Genomic DNA, 12,000 nt, shown 5'->3' with positions numbered 1-12,000 from the left:
ATTTAAGTTTTTAAAAAGTACAAAAGAATTATGGATGATGCACATATGTACTGTCTCAACTAAATTGATAAAAATCATACCTTATGCAAAAACACTGTATATGCAAGGACACTGGTGATAAAACAATGCTTTAAACAAAGTTGTTTTTTTTTTTTTTCATATAGTGATGATGGCAGAGGACAAATAAAGTAGTGGATGGCAATAAGTATAAATAAAAATAAAACAAATGATTTCAAAGCTTACAATACATTCACAATAGTCAAGACATTTTGGGTTTTGGCAAAAGAATAGACACATACCAATTGAATTAAATGGAGTTCAGAATTAGATCTACACAAATACAATGAACTGATTGGTGTCAAAAGGGCAAAGGCAATTCAATGGAGAAAGGATAGCTTATATGACATAAAAATAATAAAACAATTTCATTCTCAATGGGAGGTAAGAAAATGAAAGCTTTATAATTAAGCTTTGAATTTACAAGACAATTTGACAATGAAAGCTAAAATACTAAAAAAGGAAGACAGCATTCAATGATGCTGGGTTGTAGAATGGACATAGTGATTGCTACAAAAAATGAAACCAAAATAATTCTAAGAATATTACCAGCGTTGCGTCTGAACCACATAAAATTTGCACAAAGTAATTTGTCCAAAAGCATCAAATTTTTAAAATTAACAGTTCTTGACTTAGTAATTCAAGTTCTGGAAAAGTTTCTTAAGAAAGTAGGCATTTAAATGAGAGATTTGGGAATAAGCATGTTTATCCAAACATTGTATGTTATTATATATACTGGAAATATCAGGCTTCTGCCTTCAGAGCTACTCTCATATCTCTACTTCACTCAGGAAATTAAATTCCTAAGAACTGTGTGGGTGAACTCACTGGTTCTTGGTTGAATTTAGCCAGTGTGGGCACAGGCAGGAAATCCTGGAAAAAGGGAGGATACACTTTCATTATGAAGCAATACTAAGAGTTGGATGCTTTTCTCTATAATTAGCTGCAGCTCCTTTGACAAATTACTCTGTTAGAGAAATAGGACAGTCTCTGGAGTAGTATCTACTCAAATCCTTGGCCCTTATGCCCAGAAGGAGTAATGGGTTCATATTGTTTTAAATTCCTAGTATAAGACCATCCCTAGTTAGTTCCATTTACCCTGCTCACACCTTCTATTAAAGCCCTTGCAATTGTTAAGTATATCATTTGTTTCCTGCAAATAACTAATTTCAACAGAAACATTCATGAAAATATGAAAATGAATTAAATACCTAAGACTAAATCTTGAAGGCAAATAAATCAGGCAACTTGCATGTACCATAGTGTCATATCATGGCCACCAAAAATTCCATGTGTTTATTCTTTCACCAATTATATAAGAAATACCTATTCTTTTTCTTTGCACATTTTTTAAAAGATTTATTTTATTTATACAAGCACTGGGTACAGTCAGAAGCACAGGAGGGTGAGAGAATTCACCAGAGCCAGAGCGGGGAAGAGAACAGGCAGACTGACGAAGCACACTGCTGAAGGGAGCAGAGGCCTGCAGGAGAGGTCTGCACGCCATGTGGGACTCTCGCCTGTGAGGGGATCAAACTGGCGCTGCAGAGGCCGTGGGCAGCTTCACAGCCCAGTGCTCAACCACTGCGCCACCAGGGGAGGTCCTGCACATTTATTTTTGATGAACAGTAGAATCTTTGACTAGTTTATATTCCAGGAATATAATCTACATAAATAACAAAAGAGAATTTATTTATGACACATCCCTAAATAAATTACTGACAATGGAAATCACTTATTGTGTAATGTTTAATCTACTGGAAAAATGAAAGATAAAGTTATAGCTCAAATGTTTAATCAGTGGAGGAAGGTACAAATGAACTGTGTTCCTGTGGCTTGAAGTCAACTTCCAGTGTCAGAAATGAACATCAGAGTCAGTAAAGTGCAAGTTAATGTATGTCTCTCATGCATCAGTCTACACAAATTAATTTTTATTTAAGAAAGGGTGCATAGCCTAAAAATTGCCCACATTCAAAAGTCTATTTGATTGGACAAAATTTCTTTCTTAAGTTAGTTATAAAAAGCAATATTTCAGACAAAACTGTTGATCAGCTATATCTTAGATTGTGGAAAGGAAGCGTGGAACTAGGGGTATGGGTGGTAGAATGTGTGTTTATGGCAGTATTGAAAAGAAGAAGGGAAATTGAATAGCTATGGAAGGGAACTTTATAAAGCAACTATACAATCATAATAATTTCCACAAGAGATGTCCAGATGATAAGTAATATTTTAATCAAATATTTAAGAGGGCAATATGTATTTTAATCAGAAATGTCAACTTTTTTTTTAATATAATGAACTTTTTCAGCCTACTGACTGAATTAGGTTTTTAAAGCATGGATTAAGGTTTAAGATTTATAGTATTAAAATGAAATCAATCTTATTAAAATACAACTACCAAAATGTTTTTAAAGCGGCTGTGGCATAATAATATATAAACATATTAATTAATGCAATAAATAATAAGACCCCACATCAGAACTGATCACTACCATGATTTCAAAGAAGTAATGAACAAGCGAGGTATCTCATATATATCTAATTACTCTGATGATAGAATCACAGATAGCTCTAGTAGTGCTGAGGATTATTACTCATAAATATAATTGAGGGATATGCTGAATTTTAATTGGAGATTAATATAAAATTTGATGTGACATTTTTCTGTTTAAATGTATAGGATCCTTATTAAAATTCATTAGAACTAGCTTCAAAATAAAAAAGACTTAAATCTTGAAAAACATGTAATTTTACAGTGACATTCTAGATGTAGGCAGAAGAGTAGGATGAACAGTAAACCCAGAGGGAGGAGATATGGATTAGCATTCTGAATTTGTCACACTCTTAAGGAGCTTAGGCAACTTTATTATCTAGGTTTTATTTTCATTATATCTGGAATGGGAATCATAAGCATACCTTATAAGGAGATAAAATGATTAAATAAAATCATGCATAAAAATAATGTGAAATATAGTAGATCATAATATATAATTATAGTCATCCTTTCCTTTATACTAAAACTATTGATTAAGTCATTATATAAATATATTCTATTAATGTGCAATAAAAATATGCCTTTGCCTAGGAAACTATAAATGAGATGCGAGAGCATTATTGTAAACTATTATACTAGCCATTTTAGAGACATAAGGACATTGATGGTTTATTATAATTGTTCATCTGGATTCTACAGTAGACAATATGAACTCCATCTAAATCCCATTTACCAAACCAGTCTACTTAGTAGTCAGATTCTGTGAGATTTAACTGTTAATTGCTTATTGCTATCCTTTCTTTTTAGAAATTGTCTGAATTGATGAGATCCAATAAGCTAGGAAGATTACTTCACTCACCATTATATTCAATGACACTGAGACACAACCAGCCAGACTCCTTGCCTCGCCTCAAGGTGAGTCAACTCTCCATTTCATTTTATGCTTAAAGCCTTCTGTGAATCAAGAATACACTCAACTTGAGACCATGTTGGGGTGGTGTTCTTTCTCCTTTTCTCTCCTACTTCATTCCCTCCCTTATGATTTTCTTCTGGGAGCATATTTTCAGTGAATCATCCTCATTCAAATCTAAGTATTTGACTCATTCTAGGGAATCAATTAAGATTTTATATACACACACTTATATACAATATTTTATCTGATGTCTACCATTGACAGTCACACAGCAAAATAGCACACTTCAGGTACTTGGGATACAAAGAAAACATGCAAAGACTTCTGTCCCTGTGCAATTTACATTCAAGCAGGAAAGCACAAACAATATCCAATGAACATAATAAATATGGAAAGCATATATTAGATAGAAGCCATTATGTGTTATTGAAAAAAATAGAGAACAAATAGAGTGAATCTAGAGGATGGTTAAGGGAAGGAAATTGAAATTCTAGACTGGACTCATTTAAAGATATTGAGTAAATATTTGAAGAAGGGGGAGTTATCCAAGCAGACAAATGGAGGAAATGTTTTCAATCAAAGGACAAGAATCATACTGCAGTAGAGTCCTGGCTGTTTCAAATGTGTCTGAATGAAATAAATGAGGGAGAGAATACAGAAGAGAACAGAGTAACTCAGAGAGTGGGAGGCTGTTGTAGGCCAGAGGAGGGCGTAGATGTAGAGAAAGTAAATTGAGTGATCAAAAATATGAAGATTAATAATTGTCCTTGGTTCAAACTATAACCTTCACTCTGTAATTAATATAATGAAGTGTTTCTTAAATGAAATGCAAATAATCTTTTATCTTGACTATTAAAATATTTTGTTACTACTCAAATGGACAAATTATCTAACTTTTAATTCCTACAACATGATTCAATATAAGTGAAAATGCATTTGCAACTGTCCTTATAGCTCTCTTGATTTCACTTTTCTGTGAAGTTGGCCTAGAAACTTTCAAATTCTAAGACTCAGAATGTTTCAGCTCACTGTTAGAGACTGTGATCTCTAGAGTTACGTGGTGCCTTGTTTCAAATTCCAGCTCCACTAGTACTAGGTATGTTAACTTGAACATGTGACTTAACCACCAGTCCACCACTTTCCCTGAAATGCTTATTGTTTTTATGGTGTTTTGAGTTTAATTAGTGTATATATATATAAACTGGATACAACAGTACCTTGATATATTAGTTTGAATGGGCCAGTTAATGCAATGATTACAGTGTACTAAACCAATAATATATATTTCTCCCATACACAGGACGTTTGTCATATGTCAGATAAGGATAGTTGTTTCCTTCCACATTTATCAGAATTTCAGACTCAAAAATTAACTTGTCTCAATCTCTCTTTCCTCCATAGCTAAGACAGGGAAAACAACAAACTTTGCAATTGAAATTTAGTCTCTTAAATACCCCCATACAGTATATGACACATATAAATTCCACTCACCTTTCATCGAACAAATGAGGATGCTTTGTCTAACTTCAAAGGCATTGATAAAGTACCTACCAAAGTCTACCAAACACTGAGAAATACCATGGATCACCAAGACAGCTCAAACCTTGCAAATCAAGATATAAGAAATACAACTCAATGATCCTATACAGGCTTTTCCTCAAGTTCAATTTTGAGGTGGTGTGGACAGGAAATAACTTGCAATTGTCCTGATTGATATTCAGTTCCTGAGGGTTCTCATCAACAGAGATCTATGAACTAAATGATAATGTGTTTGATCTCATATATGCAATAAAGAGTGGTGATACAAGCACAGTATAGGCACAGTAAATGTTTTTCTTCTGAAAGAAGACTGGGAAAAACACAGCAGCCCTGGCAATTTGGAAATGCTACTGCATGTCCTCCTGCCTCTTCAGTGGAAAATTAGGCCATAATCACACTTGATTGTTCAATTCAGCTACAGGAGATGGGTTTTCCTGTCTAATGTTTGCATGACATTACCCTTCTTTCATTTTCTTTGACTTCATCGGCCATCATTAAAGAAGGACATGAACAGTCTCATGTCTGGAAAAGGGAACAAATATCTTATCCAGCTCAGGTGGTGTGTAGAAATCTATAGCTCCAGGATCACTGTTGCCTCAATGGGAAGCTAACACTTTCTTTTTTTTTTTAATTAAGACTTTTTTTTTTTTTCACCCCCTTTGGCAGGAAAGCTCTCCTAAAAGTAAAATGTCTCCTTATCTATTTGAATCCAATAAGTTTCATGTCAAGACCTCCATAAAATATTTTCTACTCAAACATACTGAATTTCTTAGATTTTCTATGTGTATTTTCTTATCATTTCTCCAGAGGTCAGGCTATGCCTACTTGTTTATCTTTTCTTTTCTTTTTTTTTTTTTGGTATTATTGGACTTCATTTGGTGAAACACAACTTTAGAATCTTTAACATAAAACAATTTGTGCAAGTAAAAAGATTTAGTGGGAACCAAACACTTAAGGTCTTTAATTTTGTTGATATAATCCATCAAAATTAAAAAAAAAAAAAAAGATGCGATCGTCATTGCCTTCCTTTAGTTTTTGCTACAAGAATTTCTGTCAACTATTTTCATATAAACCTGTTATTTTTATCTTTTATCAAAGCACTTTAGCAAAACTTGCCCCTTCTCCTCAACCTACCAGTTCATCAACCTATCAGTTCATCTTCATTTCCCACATTCCTCCCAGCAATGGCTTTCAGAATTTATCTTTCTTATCTATTTGGATGATAGACAATTAATGACAAATGCACCCTACTAATGCTCTTTTTCCCCACATTTTTCCTGTGGACACACATTCATCGGGTCCAGGATCTGCCTTCCATGTTAGCACAGTGATAGTTTCACCAAATAGTATACTTTTGTGTGAAATTAATTTCCATCTTTTGAGACTCTGGTTAGGTTTTCTTTATTGCTGGATGGCTAAGGCTGAAGTCATGTTACAGATTTTATGTTTTCTTTGTTGTTGATGTTTGAATGACATATCACAAATAGTAGTTATACACCAGTCACAATAGGTTCTAAAACATCAAAACAACTCATAATCAACTGTTAAAATATTTTATGTGATTTTTGAAGCAAAAATTTGCTCTTGTTCAAGGTAAATGATGACTTCGGTTTTCCTGGGGGTGGTGTTAAACCTGGTTACCCGGAACCCAAGTCAATAGAAACCCACAACTAAGTCCAGAAGATTGTAAAGAGGGAGAGAGAGAACCTTGATCAAACTAAGGTTCTATTTCTATGCTTATAGCATCACTGAGTCCATAATATTAAGGATGGGGCCTCCCCTGGTGGTGCAGGCGGGTGAGCGCTGCACTGTGAAGCTCTCCGCAGCCTCTGCAGTGTGGGTTCGATTCCCGGCCACTGGGCAAGGGTCCCACATGGCACGGCAGACCTCTCCTGTCTTGCCCACTGCTCCCCTCAGCAGTGTATTTCAGTCATTCTGCCTGTTCTGTTCCCCGCTCTCTCTGGTGGATCCTCTCACCCTCCCACACATCAGGCCTGTACCCAGTTCTTGTATAAATAAATAAATAAATCTTAAAAAATAAGAAAAACATAATATTAAGGACAGAAAGTTAACAGTAACACAAAGAGCTTTTAGATCACAAATGTGGAATTGGTTCAGATTGCTTTATAGCTTCCTAGTTATATAGTTATTGTCAAGACATTGACTTCTTTCTCTCAATTTATAAAATAAAGTTATAATAATAAATAATAATACTTATGAAGTTGCTGTGAATTCTTTAGAAAGGCTTAGAAAAATGCTCGATTAAGGTTAGTTATCTATAATTATATATGACTCACTCAATTTCAGGCTATGATTCAATAACAAAAAAAGAGGGTTTTTTTAATCCATATTAAATCATCCAGCACAGAAAGACAGAAATATATTTGAGGGGCTAACTATCTCAAGAAACTCAAATTGGGCCTCCCCGGTGGTGCAGCAGTTGAGCACCGGACTGCAAAGCTGCCTGCAGCCTCTGCAGCACTAGTTCTATCCCCGGCCAGTCAGCAAGGGTCTCACATGGTGCGTGGACCTCTCCTGCTGCCTGCTGTTCCCCTCAGCAGTATATTTCGTCAGTCTGCCTGTTCTGCTCCCTGCTCTGGCTCTGACGAATTCTCTCACCCTCCTGTGCTTCTGACTGTACCCAATGCTTGTATAAATAAATAAATAAATCTTTAAAAAAAAACTCAAATTACTTAATATTAAGTATAGTGAATAACATATAATAGATCTTATTTTTTAAGAATTCAATATTATATTCACTAATATAATATGAAAGGAACTATAAGATTTTCTAATATCATTAACAAATTATTTATAAATTATAAACATTTTCATTTAAGCATTTTTCTTAAAATCGATTACTACTTTACAATATACATGTATGTTTATACTTTTTCCTGAGCATATATGAATTAAGAACACATTCTATTTATATTCTTGAAATCTACTGTGAAATAAGCTCTATCAGATCGATAGTAATGATTTCTTGGCACTGATGCCAATTGAAATGTTACTATAGCAATCACCATGGTAATGTATTCAATTACTGCTACACAAGTCACAGCACAACATAAACTTAGTGTATCATTTGGCAACTTCATAATGGATCTACAGATTATTTAATTTCACCAGTCAAATAAAATCTAAACAGAGCAAAAACATGAAACAAGCCACAACCATGAATGACCTCTGGGTTTCAAATTTCAATCACTCTCTAATTAAATTTAAAATATATATATTTTAGTGAGAAATACATTCAAATGTTTACCTTTCATAATCACCAATTCGAGCATAAAACAGTTACCAAAAAATATCCCCTCCATATCTCATTGTCAGACTCTGATATTAAAAATCAAGTGTCTATTTTATCTGGAATATCCATCTGAAAGTAACCTCACCAAACAAGCTCCCTCACATTCAGTTTACTGACTTGTAATATTTATATATCTATAGATAGAGATATCTCTGTATCTCTGCATGTCTGTCATCTATCATCTATCTGCCTGCCTGTCTTTGTCTGTCTTCCACCAAGAAACATTTTTTATTTAAATTCCATGGCACACCCTAGTTCTTTATGACTGATGCATATATATATGTTTTTTTTTTCTTCCTTTTTCCTTTTAAAGATGTATGTATTTATGTATACAAGAACTTGGGCCTGGAGTACAGGCCAGAGATGCGGGTGGTGAGAGGAGTCACCAGAGACAGAGTGGGGAACAGAACAGGCAGATTGACTGAAATACACTGCTAAGGGGAGCAGCGGGCAAGACAGAAGAGGTCTTCTGTGCCATATGGGTAGCTCCCTGGCCAGGTATCGAACTCATGCTACAGTGGCTGCAGACAGCTCCTAGGTTGTCTTAACCCCTTGTGCCACCAAGGAGGCCCGATGCACATATCTTAAATCACATAAGAGTGTCAAAATCCACTTGATGATGATGTTATTTCCCCCATTTTATACACGACTAAAAAAAAAAAGAAAGTTTCAGTGTTTAAAACAGTTAAATCCTTGCTGAGCATCATAGACAAAGACAGGTCCTTGGAAACAGTTCCTAAGAGAAACCAAATCAATAACAGAAAGTCCTGGAATAACACCATTTTGTTAATATTGGCCTGGATTTTTTCAAGTTCTTTTTAAACCATACTGAATGAAACAGTGAGCTTGGAGGACCTGCTATATATTCCCCAACGTAAATTCCTAAAATGGTAAGAAAGAAAATACAATTAAAGCAGGTTTGAGAACTGAAAACTGGACCCTGGTCTGGTAACAAATGGGGAGGCTACTGTCCTGCAGAGCATAAACAATTTAACAGAAAGTCATCATCAAATGAGTTCAATAGCTGCCAGTGAAAAAGCATGTACCTTCCCCTGTCCATGACCAAAAAGTATCTTCCTCTGTTGATTACTGCTTCTTTTACAAAGAAAACTTCAGACTTTTCCCAGATGTCTCTCTGTATAGAAAATATACATGCACAGAATTGCTCAGATTCCCTAGTATCAACCAAATGCTTGTCTCAGCTTTTACAAGCACTTCCCACTGGTCCCATAAATCCCCGCACTTTATAATAAGCCTATCCTTTCCCCTGACCCAAAATTGACCTCAGCTTTCCCCCAGGATGGCCAGTATGTCTTGTTGCTGGAAGTTAGCACACCTCATTCCCTGTGACTATTATTACTGTGTTCCTGGGTATATTTTGGGCATCAGGATTTCCTAGTGGTAATAGAGATTTATATTTAGGAAATGTGAATGATTGAACCACTATGCTGTCATCCAAATAAAACAGTATCAATTTCGAGAATTTATAAGGTAGATGAGCATATGTGCTTGCTTTCTCATGTATCTGTATCATCTATATCTATATCAACAGCTATTTATCTATCTATCTATCTATCTATCTATCTATCTATCTATCTATCTATCTTTCTTTTAGTATTTCCTCCATGGACAAAGGTGATTTCTCTCTCAAAGCGGTACTAGGACAGACTGATTTTACTATAGAACCAATCAAGGAATTTGATTAAAACAATGTACCAAGGAACAATGATTAAAACAATATATCAAAGAACAATGGTGCTAATTTATTGCTACTCACATATATGTGAATTTATAAAGAAAAACTATTAAAGAATAGTTCCCATCCTACTCCTCCAACCTCATGTGCAAAGGGTTGAATCACTTATAATCACAGCTCATGGGCCATAATTATTGTTGGCTCATACAAGGACCTTCTTTTGTTTCAGTGATTTATTTTTATACTCACCTACCACTCTTTGTTCCTTTCATTTTCTTAAGAATTTTTCAATAAATAAGAAACTCTGAATCAAAAGTGTTTTTACAATAAAATTAATTACCCTTATCATATCCCCAGACATTAGCATAGAATTATGGTGTGATTTGGGGGGCTAAGAATCCAAAAGTTCAGGTGATTCTAGGTGTTTCTAATGAGTCAGCCTGTGCTTCATAAGATAGGACATAATGGACCACATAAATACATTGGACATTTCAACAATTTGAACATGTTATCTTTCATGTTACACATATTGCACATAATTGGATCTGATTTTTAAAGCTCCACAACATTAAAACTCCTTAAAATTTAATTAGAAACACTGCACAACCAAATAGGTTAATAAAGGTCTAAAATATCTCTATTGACCCACTGAATTCTAAAGAAAAAGTATTTATTATTTTCATTTAAATAATCATACTCTCACTATTGATATTCATTAGGACATCTTTTCTTTTTAATAAGAGTAAATCTGCAAAGTAAAAATGAACCAGAGTTAATACCCTAAAATTAGGTCTTGTTGAAACTCTTTATAATTTTCCTTTTTATTGAGTTCTAATAAATGAAGAAAATTATATTAACTTCAGGTCTGCAGCATAATGATTCAATATTTCTATAGATTGTGAAATAATCACAAGTCTAGTTAACATCCATCACCATAAATAGCTACAATTCTTTTCTTGTGACTAGAACTTTTAAGACTTTCTCTCTTAGCACCTTGCAAATATGTATTAAAATCATTATTAACTCCTGTCACCTTGTACATTACCATCCCGTGTCTTAACTCTTTTATGTCTATAAATGTTAACTTTTGACCACCCCAAGTCCCTTTCAACCTATTTCATTCATCTTCTACACTTCCACACCCTTACCTCTGGCAACCACCAATCTGTTCCTTATACCCATGAGCTTGTTTTGTGTTTTATATATATTTATTTAGAACACTCCATATCGTTTTCTCTACTGGCTGCACCAATTTACATTCCTACCAACATTGCACCAGAGTCCCCTGCTCTCCATATCCTCACCAGCATTTGTCATCACGAGTACATTTCTGTAATAACCATGCTAGCATATATGAGGTGACACCTCTTGCCAAGAATCCTTTTGTAAAAGAAACTCAAGTGTGTCCTTTGATAAGACTACTTTATTTTTTATTTTTCTATATATTTACCAAAGACACCAGTATTTACTATTTACATAACATCAAGGATATGAAATATTAAATAAAATAATTCATTAATGTAAAAAAAAATTCTCCAATGTTTGCCTCTTACGAAGGTGCCTATTATTAAAAATATATTTTAAAATATATGCTTTGGTGACTTGAACATTAAAACTGACTCCCAGAGTCATATATGTTCTGTTGCTTAGTATAATAATTATATATACTATGAAACACTTGGCACAGCTGTCTTTTCAAATAGGATTGTTTATCAAGCACATGAGGATTACTGGTGTCAACAGTACAATTCGGAACATTCTGTATGTAATTTTCTCTTGATAATAACTTAGTACAAAATCATTTTTAGTTCATGAATTTATCATCCTAATGAGTTCTCCTCCATTTCCTCCTCCTCATCATCAGAATAAAAACAGTATAGAGACAGATACAGAGGCAATATGTACTGACATTTTACATAATTCTTATTGGTGACACAATCTACCATTTCATATTTTTACACATTTACTAATTTTGAAGTCTATTTTTC

Source organism: Talpa occidentalis, unplaced genomic scaffold, assembly GCF_014898055.3.
Source record: "Talpa occidentalis isolate TD23 unplaced genomic scaffold, MPIMG_talOcc4v2.1 talOcc4.6, whole genome shotgun sequence".
In the NCBI taxonomy this organism is placed as follows: Eukaryota; Metazoa; Chordata; class Mammalia; order Eulipotyphla; family Talpidae; genus Talpa; species Talpa occidentalis.
This window is presented reverse-complemented; position numbering follows the sequence as displayed.